This window comes from Indicator indicator, chromosome 26 (assembly GCF_027791375.1).
Source record: "Indicator indicator isolate 239-I01 chromosome 26, UM_Iind_1.1, whole genome shotgun sequence".
Classification (NCBI taxonomy): Eukaryota; Metazoa; Chordata; class Aves; order Piciformes; family Indicatoridae; genus Indicator; species Indicator indicator.
Genome location: NC_072035.1, coordinates 3,349,364 through 3,367,027, shown reverse-complemented (window position 1 = coordinate 3,367,027; position 17,664 = coordinate 3,349,364).

Below are 17,664 nucleotides of genomic sequence, written 5' to 3'. Positions count from 1 at the left end.
CAGAGCTGACTACTTAACATTTTGAAAAATGCAAGGGCTGAACGAACCAAGCAGAGGCACACACTGAACAAAACCTTTTCAGAGGCAGACTGAGGCCTACCCACACATTACCAGCTACCAGCCTCCACAACAAGCATGAACTGAGACTCAATTGTGTAATGCAGAGGAGAGGCTTTCATCAGAAGTCTGGCAAACTGAAAAGCTCTCTTAAGTTTCCAGCAGTAGGGCTATTAGCAGGAGCCACAGTTCATATGACCCCTCACTTCCTCCTCAGGTACAATGACCTGCAGGAAGAAAAGCAGCAGCCTAAAAATGCAATATGAGAGTGAGGATCAGCACTCCTGTGATAGCAAAACAGCTCCCAAAAACATCTGGTATCCCTTTGCTTTTCTGGAGAAGACTTCTCTGCATATTTCAACTCTATACTTTAGCTGAAGAGACGACTGGAGAAGACGCTGTTAGCTTATTTAGTCTTATTACAATAATTGTTTGCATTAGAATCCGTTCTTCAAATAGGCCCAAAACATATTACTGCTTGAGCTCAGAAAAGCAAATTCTCTTCCCAGACCTGCTGTGAGTAGCCTGCTCTGGTGTGGGATGGCTGCCCAGGACCTGATGATGATGGAGGAGCCACATGCCCATCTGAGCAGGCTATCCCTCCTAATCTGGTAACCAGCACAGCTTCTCCATGGAGATGTCTGGGGCTGGATCTCCTCCCTTTTCCATGCAAGAAGTGAAACACTGGCAGATCCAGCCCTGGCACCAGCCATACTGCCAGGCCACTCTCCACAACAAGCTCCATGATCCCTACTTGACACTGTGCAAAAAAAAAAACCCAAAACCCCAAAAAACTACTGCTGATTTAAGAGGGCTCTGGACTACAGTCATAGGAAGCGGGAAGAATATTTTGGCAGCACTTCTCATCTGGTTTGTTCCAACACTCCTCTGTTCAGGCAACTGCTGCTGGCTACACTCAAAGACAGGATCTAGGGCTAGATGGACCCAGTACAGCTGAAGTAATAGTTGCAAGAAAAGCACTGTAAGAGGAAATACAAATCAACACAGATTAATCTTTTTTTTAGGTGTCATACTGGGAATAATTTGGCCTGCAGAACTTTGGCAACAAGGATAGAGGCTGAGTGTGCTGCGACTTTCAGAGACTGACAGAGCTGCTTAGTTGAAAAGCAATTCTCATCAAGAGCCTTGTGAGGCTACAGGCTTCTTGCTGGTCATTCAGTATGAAATATTCTGTTCAGAAGTGAAATTATTTTCAAGTTAAAGCAGGGGGTTTTAATTGAAAATTATTTTTACAGTCTCATGCTTTTTGACTTGAAGCCATAAGTATACAAAGTTCCATTTACAATTACAGGTGAGATTACCTCTGCACTATTCAGAGATCCATCTGTTTAAAAGGTGCACTTTTCATTTATACCTTCTTAGGAGAAAAACCTCAACAAAGCAACCCCCAAACCTTTTCATTTGTCCAAAGCCTTTCAGTGACTATAACTGGAATTAACAGCACCTACTTCCATCTCACTTCATTTCATTGCTGTTTGGTATATAACCTCTGTTCTGTGACCACGTTAAATTAGGCAGCAGCAAGAAATAAGGAATTAAACAGAAAGCCTAAGAAATATGACTAAACCTGGGGTGAGTTTGGGCCATCTGATTCTGAATGGATTGGAAACTGAGCTCTTCCCTGCAGCTGATACCTGCCAACACTGTGTGCACACTTCCCACACTCTCACAGCTCCTCTTCTGCCCTGGGTTAACACCAGACCACAGGCTGTAAAATCCAAACTATGGAACAAGGAACAGGCCAACACAATCCTTTACAACAAGCAGTCTCTTAACAAATGTTAGCTTGGATGCAGCTACATAGCTGAGTTTTGAGTTTGGGTTTTTTCCAAAGCAAAAGCTTGTCATCTGGATACACCAGATTCAGAGACAGATATGGAATGTAAAAAAATGCTTGGCTAGTTCTCTATTCAGGTGTCCTCACAAACAAGAACAATTTATCAGTATCTCTTCACACAATCCTTCCCTTTGCAGTTATCTCAAGGTAGTTGTTGAGTCTGGAGAAATTCAAACTTTACTGTCTGCTGCTACCCTAAGTTAGCGGGAACCTGAAATGGAAACGTTGATTTTAAAAACCATTCATGCTTTGGCCTAAATTTTGTAAATGGCAGTATAAATGCTGGCCCAAATGTCCCCTTGGCTGCCCCTGTTTCAGCCCTGGTACACCCAAAGAGAGCAGAATGGTGGTGTGCCAAACACACAACAGAAAGCTTTTTACTAAAGCTCCTCCTAGAGCTGCTGTTGATCCCCCTTACCCAGTCAAATTAAAAAATAATAACATTTCTGTAGAGAAAAATATTTCCTTAATGCTGTTCTCTTCTCAATAATGACAAGTAATAACAATGCATTGATCACCATGGCCTTGGAAACCACACCTGCAGCTCTCAGCACACCTGCCAGCAGTCCACAGATGCTTAGTCACCTCCTCCAAAGAGCAAACAACCCAGCTGCCACCTCTGTGCCTGCAAGTGATTCCAGCTGCAAAGTTACAGATGTGCCTACTCAAAAGCACCCTATAAAGGCAGCTCCTCAGAAAATTAAGCCCCTTTACACCTTCTAAATAATTCCAGCTGTCTGTACAGCAGGGATGTTATTTGTTATCCCATCCTTAGGGATTACAGTTCAATTACTTTGCTGTATATTATCCTCCATCCAAATATTCAAAAATCACACTGACTGCTTGTCTGTGCAGGAAATAAGAGTTTCAGCTGTATCAAAGGGGAGCAAAAATCCAAGCTGTGTCTACAGTGAACCTCCTCTAACATCCCTCCCCCCACTTAGTGCTGTGTGATTTCAATGTCAGCACTATTATAGCTCAGCCAGACTGCCAAAGCCTACTTAAAAACTGAGCAATGGAGATTAGAGATGGAGTGGCTCAAAAATGAAGTTAAGCAAAACCTTTGTACATTTATCATAAAAGGAAAGGCTTCACAGTCCATGAGGATAGTACTTGGGAAACAATCTACAACTGTGATGAATTTCCTTAAGCTTCTGCATGCACAGGTCTGTATAAAATGGGATTAATTCAAAGCCTTATCAGCAAAAATTCATATGGCCCAATTTATGGATCCTGCTTTACAGGGTTAAATTTAAGCTATCTACTGTATGGTGGAGGAAAAAAAAAATTGTTTCTATAACCACACTTATGATCTCAGAGCACAATTCTGCCCTTGAGCAAGTTGCTATTTCATTGTTAATAATGAAACCCTAAAGGAAATCCTCAAAGGAACTAAAAGGAAGAAAAAAAAAAATCTCAAACTATTTTTTTGTATTCATCTGTTGTGCTGACATTCCCTTTTACCCTAAATAAATATATAAATAATGGAGATTTAATCCATGGTTCATTTTTGAGAGAATATAGAGCATACCAGGGATTTTAGTTCCACCCTCCTTTCTAGAAGTATAACCTGCAGGTGAAAACACCCCGACCAAGTGTTTCTTTTGTTGCTGGTATAGAAAATAAAAGCTTGGGCATCAATATTTCAATCTCCTGTGAACATTATAAGCAAAAAAAAGGGATAAAAGCTAGTTTGGTATTATATGTATATTTAAATAATCTTGCAGTCAACTCTTATCACACTGAACATTGCAACATGAAGTTAAATAGCTCCATGTTTTCCAAATTTTACATGCATTTGGAAAACTTCCTGTACCATAGCCTCTTAATTACGATTTTGCTCTATTCATTGTATGGCTACAATTAGGTACTAAAACAAATAAGAATGAAACAGGAAGGGAAGCACAAGCCTCATAGAAGAAAACAAGCAGAACTACCTGCACTCATTCAAACAACACAGCAAGGCAACTTTTATGTTTAGATTACTTGGCTTCAAATTTCCATTATCAAGTTTCAATTCATAATTCAGGAGCCAACACAAGTAGTCAGGTTTTGTTTGTGGCTGAGCTGATTCCTATTCTTTCCTTGGCTTAGATTCAAACTCTAAAAAGGGCAAAAAGACTATCTATGAGAAGGCCAAAAAGACATTTATTCTACTCAGGAGCTTTCAAGATTTGTCAGTATCAGAGATCACTGTATGTTCCTTGTGCAAGGCTCATCCAATATGATCTGTTAAGGAGTAACTGAAAAGTTTAAGGCTCAAGCCAACTAAATTGGAACATTTATTAAGGAAAAAAAAAGTTTAATTGAGAGATTATGCTACTGCCCTGGATACTTAGAAGCAAAACAATATTTTGTTTTGTCCACTTTTGTGGACTCATCAGCCAGTTAAGAACAGATGCACTAAGATTATTTCAATTTTTTTACTGCTCACAAAGCTTTAAATCCAAAAGCTGAAGTCACTTTGTATGTCTGGCTCTGCAAGCATTTGTAGGATCAAGGTTTTTAAATTCACAGATGTTAGTCAGGAAACTTTAGAAGTTCAAATTAATTAAGGAGGGAGGAGAGGCAGTGAAGCAGTAAAACAGCAAACTCCAGCTACTTGCTGGTGACAATATTATTACTCATAGCAACAAGCTTAACTCTTTTATTTGCAGTTTCAGATATTCAAAATATTCACATTTGCACAAGTGAAATCTAGAAACTTCGATGAGAGAGAGATGGCAGATTTAATAGTTTGCAGTCCTAAACTGGATACCTAACTCCTGATCCGGCCTTTTTCATATCCATTCCTGCTTTTCAAATGAAAAAAATACAAACCAGAATGTCTGGCAAGGACACAGATTGTTTTGCAAAGTCAAAGATAAGAACAAACATTTTGTTTCAAAGGTGGCACATTATGAACCCCCAATCCGCTTCCCTCCAATTCTCATTCAACATATGAGTGTGGTTGATTAGCCTCTCATTTCCAGAGGTATTTTTTGATAAGCATAATAGAGGAAGAAAACATTTGCCAAAACTGCTTGCCTGAACAGGTGCGAGGGTAAGTGGTGTATGGCAGACAAGGATGGTGAGCAGCCATCAGTCCTCTGGTAAAGGGAAGCTTTGCTTAGGAATTGCAGTCCTCCTCCTTGGCCTATGTAGAACGCATTGCAGAAGGCCAGTCTTGCAGGACTTCTCATCTTCCTCTCCTCTGCTTCAAAAGGAGAGGTTTTCAAAGTTCTTAAGAAAATAACATTCATACCATATCAGAGCACAAGTTCATCAGGCTCAGTCTCCTGTCTCTGAGAGTGGCCAACAGTAGATGCTTAGGGGGAAAAAACCCTTAAGAACTACTCATTCATCACATCTTATCTATTCTAGTGTTCTTGCGTCACCGATGGTAAAGTTCAGGACAGACAGAGCTAGCAAGATCATAATTTAGCACCAACAATACACATTCACATTCAAAGCAAGACATCTAAGCTATCAGAAATTTGAAGCAGTTCAAGACACAAGATGAAGGGCAGGTACATCTATCAACTGTGCTTTTGGCTGGACGTGCTTTTTGCACAGGGCTGGATTTGATGACCCGTGAAATTCTTCCCTGCAATACTATCAAATCACATAGCACTTTGTTTTGATTTCAAGCAGTCAGATGAGCTCCAAAGAAAAACAACCCAAGGATCATATATTTCACAGGAAACTTATTTCAGGTTTGAAGTAGTCTCTCCTCTGTGTCATTTAGTTCCATTTGGCATTCTCAGGTATTTCTCACAGCTCTTCTCATACATTGTCTTAGGAATGTATGTGTATACAGTTCATATATAAAAATAAGTAAAGGGAAAAGCTAATGTATATCCTATAGTGTGCTAAGGCTGTATGAACCAGAAACAGACAGCAAATGAACCAATAGTTAGTCATGCTTGTAGAAACTGATCTGTTCATGGGTAGACAGAAGTAAGTTTCCTAAAGAAAGAGGTGTGAAACAACTTCTGACTCAAAAACATCACATAGATGAAAAAATATAACATCTTTCCACATGCATGAGAAGGGAAAATAATAGGGTTCAGTTAGCAACCTTATTTCATAATCACGCTCCATTAGAGCACACAGAACAAAACTGAATTATTTACTCAAGTAAGAGGGAAAAGAAAACAAATCCCACAAACTAAGTCACAGAGGAAGAAGTGAAGAAGCTTAATGTCCTATTTGCATCTTTATCCTCTCACCAATTCACTGCTTCCATCCAAAAACCCTGCACATCTCTACAGTAATTCCAGCAGGCAGCAGACAGTATATGCCACAGGCAGTCAGCAGCTCTGTGGATGCAGTCTGACCCTCAGTCCATGCTGGCCAATTCACTGGTCAGCTGCTGTCAAATGATATGCAACAGCTGAATGCTGCCTGCATGCAGCTTTCTCCTGAGCAAAAACATTTAATTTGTGTTATCCTTCTATCTCAGAGAGAAATATGCTTTTCTAGGCTTCTAGCCCTCTTTTCAAATGCAGTTTAAGCTGAGCAATGAATCCCAAAAGTTATTCAGCTGACATGGCAAGCACAGAAGCCTGGCATTTCCTTAGGAAGCAGTCTAAAAAGAGTAAATAGCCTTATATAGTATTCAGAATCAATCTGGGCATCTTTGCTTTGAATTCCTAAAATAGTAATGGCAGATAAGAAGTTGCCCACTAAAAATGTCTTTCGAAAAGTAACAACTAGGAGTTTAACCTTTGCAGGTATCTGGGAAGTTGGGAAACACTAATGTGAATCATGCAAGCAGCATCCAAGCTCTAACCACAACAGTTAGTGTTTTTTCACTCTCGCAGGCTAGTCCTTATCATCAAATGGTATCTAAGTGGACACAGCTTGCCCTACGTGAGCAAGCTATTTCAAATCCACTCTGATATAATATCAGTTTCATTTGTTTAAGGGGAATTTTCCTTCAATGTCTTCTATAGAGCCAGATGATTAGAACTTGCTTAAGAAACATTTTCAGGTTTTCTTAGGCTTATTGACATTGCACATAAGGCCCATGAAGGAAAAAATAAACCAAACCCAAGCTTTCTAAAATAACATCACACAGCATGCCCAGAAACTCACTTCTGCAGTTCTCCCTTTGTATGCAGTTATACAGTCTGCTTTATATGTTACTAATTAGGCAACTTTATAATTCCATTGCATTTTATGTAAGGGTCATTTATATAAGGTCTAATCTCACTAAGCATCAGAACTAAAAGCTCATTATTCTCAGGCAGGAAGGCAATAAAAAGATCCTGGCAGACAAGGCAAAGCCCTCCAATGTCAATCACTAGAGGCTACTCACCAAGTGCCTGGGCTGCTCTCCACACACCTGAAACAATGCATGGCCTCCTCCGGAAGCAGCTCTGCTCCTGAAGGAAACCCTGCATGGAGTTCACAAGCTGATGGCAGCTGCAGGACCTTGGTTTATCCTTTCACCAGCTGCTATTTCTATTCTTTTCATTAGATGAAAGCAACTGCTGGAGGCACTGATTAAGACTAGAAACATTTTGTACTGCACAGTTACTGCCACAGGTTGTGGTTCTAAGATTTGTGGCACGGAAGCAATAATACAGACATATTGAGAAGCTGTATCAAAGGAACAAACCCCATTCGCTCTTAGTGAAGCCCATGATGCAGCAGTACCAATCACTTATGTAGGAATGCCAACTAATAAATAAATAAATAAATAAAAGCTTGGGGGGGTTGCCATGAATTGGGATATTGATAACAATATCGAATCCACCTTTTTATTTCATAAAGATGCATGATCAGGACTGAACTAATGTAGAAGATATCAGGCACTCAGATTCCTGAGCATACAGCTCAGGAAGTTTGATATAGGTGAGTTTGAACCCAGGTGTTTACATGTTTAGATAGCTCAGTGTAATCTCCATTTTGGCATGCTTGAAGAGTTCTCAGAGTTCTCAAATACCCACAGACACTGGGCACTCAATATTACCTTTCCTTGCCTTCCTGCCAAGAGACAAGGCAAACCAGATGTGGAAGTGAGAAGCAGCTGTAAATAGTTCCATACTTTGACCTCCATTATCAAAAGTGGAAGCCCACCCTCCACCCCCTTTTGAGTGTCCCTACTCACAAGCAATGGCTTTGGAGGACAGTGTCACCCTTCAGAGTCAACTGGAAAACAAAATAACCACCACGTGATGAAACTTTGCATTAAGAATTTTCCCCACCTCCAAATCTACCTCTCAAGCACCAACACCAAACATGTTTCAGAACACAGATCAGCTGTTGTACAGAGAATTCGGGCTCAGTCTCCTAGCAGCATCACTATTAATAGAATCAATTTAGAGTTAATTTTCAACCTCACCAAACTCTGTGGACTGAACTTCAAAAGGCAGTCTTAGACAGCTATCCCAAACAGATTTTTCCTCCTTAGTGTTCTACAATTGGTGTATGTACTGTCACAATTACTCCAGAGAACAAGATCCTCACTAAATAGTTGAACAGTCCAAAAATGGGAATAAGAACATTTTACCTTGCTTAGAAATCCAGTGGCCAAAAGGGGCATGCCAGTGTGCCTGTGCTAGGGTAGAGATATTCAGAGATTGTCTAGCTCTGTAGAGCTGTTTCTAGAACTAAAGCAACTCTCTAACGCTAGCTGATGCCTTTGAAATTAAAAATATACACATGCTGACATGTTTTCCAACTTGTCAGTTCCCATCTGGAGCAGCATTCACTCAGCTCTGCCTGCAGCTTTCAAGAGTGCTGTTCCTGGAATCACAAACGGAGAAGCAGTGTGTGCACAAGCCTGGGCCACACAGCCCACGGATGGGATCCCTGTGAAAAGTGCAGCAGAGACAGTGACTGCAGCTGTATCACACTGTGAGCGACTATCACAAGTCTGCCCTCCTTCTCCCACACTCCCACACAATACTCTCGTCCAACTGCTCTGATGCTTTCAACTCCCAGAAGGACACGTGCTCCAAGGACCATGGTGTTTAGGTCTTTGGGAAGCATAGTACACCTGAGGTGTAATTCTAAACAGCCAGTTTCTACCTACACAATTACAACAAACAGTCACAGCTCTTTCTTTCCTCCCTAGCTATTAAAGCACTCAAGCCACTCCAAAACTTTGTTCCTTACAGCCTAAGTCTTTCCCACAGTCTTTGCCATCTACACAGCATTCAAAATCACCTGTAACATCCCTTCATTTCAGCTCCTTCTCTTTCAGTTCTACCACACTTGCAAGACCATTTATGGCAGCTGAAAATATACAAAGATCTTACTGTTCTCTGAGCTGTCTTTTACCTGCAGTCAAGCATGAAGTCAAGCATGTTTTGGCAGCTGTTCTGCTTATTAAGCTACTTTTACCTTTCCTACAAAGAAGGGGTTTCTTTCTTCCATTCCTCTTGTATCCTGAACCTTGAAATATTGGTAGCCTCTGAGTCAGTGTCACCACTACTCTGGAGCCTCTAAACCAGTGTTTTCAGGGAAGTGCAGATTCTGACCACCAGTATCTTATGGTGCAGATGGACCTTCAATGGTATTTACAGTGCTCTGAACATCTTCAAATCAGTAGTGTCATTCTCATGGCTCTCTGCTGCTTTATGCTCACTGAGCATTGGGTAATTCTTCAGGGCAAGGATTATGGTTTAGCATATTATACCTCTTGTAAAGCACGGGATAAATAATGCCTGTATTTAAAAAGCGCCCTTGTCAAATTCAGGCCCCAAAGGGTGTAGTCAATGTTTACATCTTCATATGCTACTGACATTTCTTTTGCGTTCTCTCACTGTTTTACCCTCTCAATATCCAACTGCATCAAGCAGAAGCTCATACATGAAAGATTCTCTCATGCAAACCAAGCACTGTGATCTCTAGTTCCTGTGATGCTGCAAGTCAAGCTCTGTGAAATCCTACATTCTTTTAGCTGGCCACTGGATCACAAACCTCGAAATCAGTTTATTAGTTATTTTAGAGTCATCCTTTAATGTAGAAGACATTGCCTTTCTGTAAGTCAGTATTTATGTGAGACATTAAACGAGCTCCTTAAAGACTCTGGACAAGTCTTTTTAGCTTATTTGGTTACTTCTGTAGCCAATATAATGCAAATAGAAATGATTAATTCAAATATAGGTCGATATATAGAGCAGCTGCATTTTATGAGACTGAAACTGTAGCCTGATGCTAAAATAAGGGTGTTTCTGATCACCCTCCAGCCAAAAGACTTGACACAGAGAATTTCAGTTGCAGTGAGGACATAAATGGTGGGTGGGTTTAAGCACTCTTTACTTGGCTCCCTATGCCTTGTGGAACATTGGAAGTTACATGCTATGAACCACTCACATGCCTGGGCATAAAGGAAAGATCAGAGAGCAGAAAAACTCCCCATCACAATCAGTTCACCACACACTTCCTAGCCATTTAAATTTGCAGGGCACCACTTTGCTCTAAAAAGGAAGTGAAATATATCACCAGGCACCAATACAGAGTCCTTCTGCTTCTGAGTTCAGTTTGAAGCCCAGGAAATCCAGAGGAGAACAGTAGTATTCAAGCTGAAGAGTGAATCTCACCCCAGATAACACTAATCCACCCCGGCAGGTGTGACTTTTATCCCTAGTTGAGAAGATACTTTGAAAAGAATGTTTTGTATTTCAGACGCATCTCAATTCTTATGAAAGACCATGCAAGGCAGGATGTCTCTCAAACCTCTCCACAAGAGACTGCTTTTCTTTACAAATCAAAATGAGGACTGAACTGAAGCCTAGGATCTAAAGACAGTTTGTTGTTTTTTTTTGTTTGTTTGTTTGTTTGTTTGTTTTTTAAAAACTCATGAGTAAATCACCTCCCAGAAACCCAGGCTAATAGCGCTTCTCATTTTATATACTTCAGCTAATAAGGGGTTGGGGGTTTTTGTATAATGGAGGGAGAAAGGAAAGCAAACAAACAAAAACCAGGTGGCAAGTAGTGAGATCTGTTCTTACTACTTACCTGTGCTTAGTGGGCCAATTTGCTAGCACCTACTGGACACATAAATCATCTGAAGAACTTTCAGATATTTGCTTCTCACATTTGCTTCAATTTACACTACCTATGCAGTAAATCGTGTCCACCTGACTGAACACTGCCTCCCTTTCTGGGGCCTATCAGACTGGTGCTTTAAGTTGGGTAAAAGAAGGAGAATGTTTCAGAACACCAACAGAATAATTTCCTTCAAAAGTGGCATGCTTGAAAACAGCTAATTTTATGTTGAACATAACTTACTTTATTAATAGCACTGCAAACTAACTTTCAGCTAGTAAGCAAAGCAATTATTATTACTTTAAGGCTCTGGGTTTCTAAAGACTCACTAAATTGCCAAACTTTACCTTTAGATATTGCTGTTATGTCAAGAAACTTGATACAGGTCACCTAAGGCTGGAAGTTTTGTACTTTAGAAGCATATTTCTTGGGAATTAGGGCTACCATTGTCCTCAGCATGCTGTCACTGAAAGGAAACAGCTGGGGTAGAGCAGAAGCTAGGCAGACTGCAGCTGATCACAGCTGAAAGTGTCTTTAAAAATTCAAATTACTGCATTATTTTGTGATTAGGGAAATAAGGCCTGTAGTTTCAAAATGTAGGCCAAGTTCTCACTACTTGAATGTTAAATTAAGATGCTCTGTTCTACATTGGTTCAGGGACACACTCCAAAAGCAGAATATTCAATTATGCCTATGATCAATATTTCGTGTCAAAGAATGCTCCTCAGGTATTTTGTGGGTTTTAGAAACAGAGTTACAGTCTTTTAGGAATTAAGTACAGAGATACAGATCCTCTCTGGAGAAACTGAGTACTCCACCAGACTGAAACACTAAGATTCAGAGCATCTGAAATGTTGAAGAAGATTTATTTAGCCCTTTTCCAGATTTCAAGTCCAGTGAGTAGGGAGGGAGGGGGAGAAAGTAAGGAAACACAAGTTTTTCATTTCTCATCTTCACCCAGATGCACAAAAAACATTCTGTAGAATCTTGCTCTGGCATTCTGATCACTAGAAAAAAAAAGGCCTAAAAATTCACCCTGACCACTTTCAAAGTTTTTTAGTGTATGCAAAGTTTTTAGTATACAGCTAACTAAATAAGAGAATGTATCACTCATTCAGCTCTGCAACACCTGGGATCTCTTACCCTATGCTCTCTGTCTCTGCAGGCAAATTTGGTATGAACATATTGGCTGCTGCTGATAGCAATTTACTGTCTGATCAGCTTTTGCCAGATCTAAACTGATAATTTCCATTCAAGAAATAGGTTTAAATCCGTACTGTTTGAGACAATTTACAAAAAAAGATAAAAGAATAGCTGAGCTCTCAAGGAATCAGAATTACTACAGAGCCTCAGAAGGCTATGCAAGATCTTATTTTGTTCAACTACATTGTAAATCCACCCACCATCCCACAAAAATAACAGATTGCACTGTTCTGTTTCTTGGATGAGATTTTCACATGCTTTCTAGTTGGCCAAAACATGCTCCAAGACTTTTACCAGCAACTTTAAAAGCAAAAAAAAACCAACAAATGACACACCTCTGGTAGCATTGAGAGCAGTCCCACTATGAGATGTATAATAAAGCACTCAGCTCTTCAAGCCATCCAGGCAGTTAAAACTAAACACTGCCAAATAAACATCTTGAATGTGTTAGCTAAAAGACCCCTGGCCAGCAAGCAATCCACATAGTAAAACTGGATGTTAGCATGAAGTTTGCAGATTTTTAAAGTATCTACAGGTATGTTTCAAAGTACTAAGTTTCACTAAAAGCCCTTATTTTAATATAGCACTCCCTGTAGATAAAACCCCATTCCTCTATTGCATGCTCTATTATAAAGTGAATATACAACTTCTATTGTGCTAAACCATAAAGCCTGAACACTAAGGTTAATGGAAAGCTGGGCAGCAGTCTTAAACCAAACCTCTCTCACTAATACACCTTCCTCTGCTCTTCTGCAGAATTTTGTCACCAGAATGAAGAGACACTTCAAAACAGCTCCTTTTTAAACACCTGTCATCTGAGCTGTCTGAAAACACAGGAGTCCTTCAGTACTATGCAGTATAAACTGCCAACTCCTACAGAAATCTACTGATGGAATAACATTACCTGGTACCTAATCACAAATCACAGCATGCATGTCCTGCTATTGAGTCAATTAAGCCTTGTGTTTCTCCTCATCAGAAGGCAGTAGCTGGTTATGATGATCTATTAACTGAGATCTGTTTTAAGCTTTGCACACTGCAGCCTCCACAGCCTAACACCTTCCTCTGTTTCATTCCAGTCAGAAGATTAATATAGCATGCAGGGTCTCTGCTAGGTTAGGAAGCCAGAGTAATTACCATTTACTGCTAATGCCTATACAAATTCTCTGGGTACTTTGCACACTGTCAGAAATGGTATTAACTCCTGTTTTTTTGCTAACCAAAGGCCAGCAAGCCTGCCCTGTTACAGTGAAGATTAAAATTAATGGGTCTAATGCATGCCAAAGAGTTAAGCAAACTGAAGCCAGAGTTTCCAAGAACACAAGCATTGCAGAGCCTCTCCTTCAATGCAGTTTTTTCTCAGGATGTCATCAGCCTTCCAAGACAATCTAAAAAGCTAACTGCAGAGCAGGACTTATAGAACTTCCATCTCTAGAAATCAAGACTTCAGTTCAAAGCCCTGACTATATCACGGATGTACAGGACAGAGCAAGTGGTGTTTTTGAGCTATTTGCCACTCTATCTGCCTTTTCTCCCAGCAGATCCTGGGAAGCTCAAATTCACTCGATACTGTTTCGGATATAGCTTGAATAAAAAGACTCTTGCCAAAGAGGAAAAGGTAACTCAGTCTTGCAGAACTCTAGCTACAACTTTGCCTTGTATAACCATTTGCTTTGCAGTCCCACCTAAAATTACCACTTGTGAAGCAACACCCTTTTGAGAAAGGCACACTGTACAAGCATATACAGTCTTGAAGTGTTTCAGGACTCTGCAAACAGTCTGAGTCATGGCCAAGAGTTATTCTTTTAAAAATTCCATTGCTTGCTTGTGCTGTAGCATCTTGCATGCATAGACCCTCCTTACAACCATCAGGGGAATTTACTGAGCCTAAGCACAAAGCTAACTGCAGCCTGTGACAGAGCCTGAAAGCAAGAGCAAACTATCCACTGGAAAGTGTTAAGGCTGGTTAGCCAGAGAAGGGAAAGAAGAAACTGAAGCTTTTTTGTACTGCATACAAAATGCAGTTCATCTGGGTCTACTTTGCTGCCAAGATTTTATCATGGCTGAGTCTGGGTTTTGTTTTTCTCTTCAAAAGATTAGTGTCCAAGCATATGAATACTTGGTATTTGTTTTGCTGTCAAAACATAAATACCATGTGTTTCATCCAGAAACACAGTACACTTCAAAGATTCATCAGAAATGGAAGGCACACCATAGGCTAAACCATTTGATAAGCAGGCAGCAGAGTTTAGGGCAAAATTTCTGACTTCTAGCTCAGTCTCTAAAGACTAGATGTTTTATACTCCACAAGAAAGGACTGATACATTCTTTGCTCTTCTGTTGTTTGAGAGCCACTCAAAGCCTCCCAAAGCATGTGTTTTCTTTAAAATCTCATCCCCATCCCTAACTCCTTTCTCAAAGGGAAATGTCAATGCGAAGAGGCCCTTATATTTGCTCGATTTATAGCCTTTTATTAGCTCCCCGTGCATGTGATGCCAAAGGCTGCTTTTTTGCCAAGTCTCTTCAGTCCCTGCTTAAAGCAGAAGCAGATGCTGTACACTGTCAGCATAGAAATACATGTTCTGGTTTGAGACATTCTATCTCATTATTTATAGGTAATTTCAACCCTTGTACAAGCTCCAACATCACTTTCTCATGGATAGGTCAAGGATTGCTTACGAGTTTAAATCGTCCTGTTCCCAGACCCCCATCTCACTAGGAAATATTCCCTCCACACCTACCAGCTGCCTTAAACTAAGCCTTCCTATTTCAGAGTAGAGCTGTGCAAATTCCTTGTTGCAGCAGGAGAGGATTTCCCCTAAGCAGCACAGCCCAGAACCACTGCCTCTTCCCATGCCTCTGCTGACTGTTTGGCCATGGCCTTGTCTTTTCACCAAATACTGCACAATTAAATCACAAAGCCACTACAGGTGCTGAGAGAGAGTATGAAGAGTTACCTGACAAAGAATACCACGAAGGCCTGTTCCAGGAACATGCTTTCCTCTGCTCTCTCTTTTACATATATAAAGAGTTCCTGCACTTCCTCTACATGTTCATGTCTGCTATAAATTTCTTTCTCCTCCTTCAGAAATGATTTCTCACTCTTTGTACAGCATGGCCATGATAAACAGCATGTGTCACTCTTCAAGGACACAAGAAGAGCAAGTCCCATTCTTTTCCAAATGCTTCAAAATCCTGTTGCCAAGTAAAGCTTGCAGCTTCAGAGCCAGCAGCCTGCAAGATCTTGGATTAGCAGTTAACCAGCTCCCAGCCACTGGTAAACAGCTTTGTGCACATACATCCCTTGATCCCTTTCTCAGCCAGACATCAAGTCCACAGCACATGCCAACTTGTGCATTGTTAATTATTCCTCCTTTCTCCCTGTATCCTTCTTATTCTATGATCCAATCAGTTCAGCTCTTAATAAAAATATTAAAACCAATTACTGGATACGTCCAGTATCATCATGACCCTCTTAGAGCTTCCTTAGCTGAGCTTCCTATGCTGCATGTTGCTCAGACATCCATATCTTCCTGTACTCCTCTGGACCAAAGTCAAATGTTACAGTACAAAGCATGAGCCCCTGACCACACTTCTAATGTGGCCCCACTTCAGGATTTTCCATGGGATCAATCACAGTAGTTCCAGTTGCCTTGGCATAAATCTCAGGTAAACATGTTTGATGCTTCGATTCAGAAAAACAGACCTCAGCCATCCAAATTCACCCTTACATTTTTATTACCAAGAGAAAAAAATCCAGTTTCCTTTTCCAAATCAAACAAAGTTCTGGAGTAGTTTCAGTACTTTATTCAAACACCTGGAAAGTTCAAAACACTGTCTCCTGTTTGGACGTGGCTTTCACTCATACATCTCTCATACACAAACTATTTAAAAGAGCATTTAGGTGCAGCAGGAGGAGGGAACAATGAGCTGTGCCAGGTCAACTGCAGTAACGGAGAGACAGGAAGTTGAGAGAAATGTTGCTTGATGGGTTTGTAACTGCACATGAGAGGAGGAAAGTAAAATAAACTGTTGACTATTCTGAACTAAGTATAATTGTCCTGCCTCTGTTACGGGTTTCCTGGGTGTCTGTGTATATATATATACATGCATACACATAAATATGTATGTTATGGTATATGTTTATATAATCCTGCACAAACCACTGAATACACTACAGAGAGAAGTTGATTTTCCTGCTTCCCTACCCAGCCACCTTGAAGCCTTAGTGAAGTGTCTTACAAGGCTCAGGAAACTGAAAGGCACCTGAAACGACATTTTCATAAATATTCTGATTCCAGAAATGTTAACACAAGAAACTGGGTCCTACTCATGGCCCATTTACACCTCAAGAAATGGATTTAGCAATCTGCTTTGAGTGATGAGTACTACAACAAGAGACAGGGCCACTCTTCATTTCTTAGTAATATTGAAGCTGGCTAGAATTCCACTCTGCAGTAACGCATCCCAATTGATGTTTTATCACCACAGCAAGCTATTTAAAGGGTGTCAGTTAGGAATTTTACAGCAATTTTTCCCTGCAGTATTTTTTCTGCATTCCGTCCCCTTTTCTTCCCACCTGCCTCCTCCAAACACCCCAGCAGCTGAACAGCAAAGCATATCACAAAGCCAGATTCATCTTTACCTACCTAATAGATTCTTGAGCAAGTTACTACAAACAATGAGCGGCTGAAAAGCAATAACCTTCAGCAATGTAAAGTACTGGTGTTTATGGAACAGTTAGCCCCTCTAAGAGCATTATATAAACACAGTGTTCACAAGCCCTCTGCATTCAGTGCCTGTCACAAGAGTGAGGCATCAGCAGCTATTTACTCCCCAATCCAACACATCTATAAGCTAATTTTACACCCAAGACTGTTTAAATCAAGAGTTCCAACATGTATGTTAACACACACTGGTGTTCCAGCACTGCCTCTGATACAAAATCCTAATTTTCAGGTGCACTTTGAAGACATGCAATAATTCAGAACCAAATGCAGCTGCCTGCAAAGAAACTATTAGGAGAGTGAAACTGGCCTTGCACAGGTAAGAAAACATTTTTTAAAGCCTGTCCTAAAAACACAGTCCTGTTTACAACACACTTGCAAAACAATCTGATGCGACAGAAAGGAGAAATCATTCTCTTAACACCCCAACTGGGCAGAGTGTTTCATAGGTGTCTTTTTTTTTTTTTTTTAATTCCAGCAAGGGAGTAAATTCTCAGTTCTGTAGCTACATCTGTGGTGTTCTTTGTTAGAAACCCTCCTCAGAAAAACAGCAAATAAGTGAGAGACACAGGAGGCAGATGTTGGCAAAAACAAATTTAAGAAAAATACAAAGAGAGATCCAAAACATGCAAAGTCTGACAGATCTTATGTTTTATACACTGGTATGTTGTCATGCTTGCTTAACGATGCTTGTTCAAGAAGTGGGGAAGCAGAAAAAACAATAGTATAAAAAAAAAAAAAACAAACAATAGAAGCCTGGATTCTAAAACAGAGAAAGAAGTTACAAGAGAATCCAGATGTGGTCTTGCTAGAAAGAACTGACAGATGCTGAAC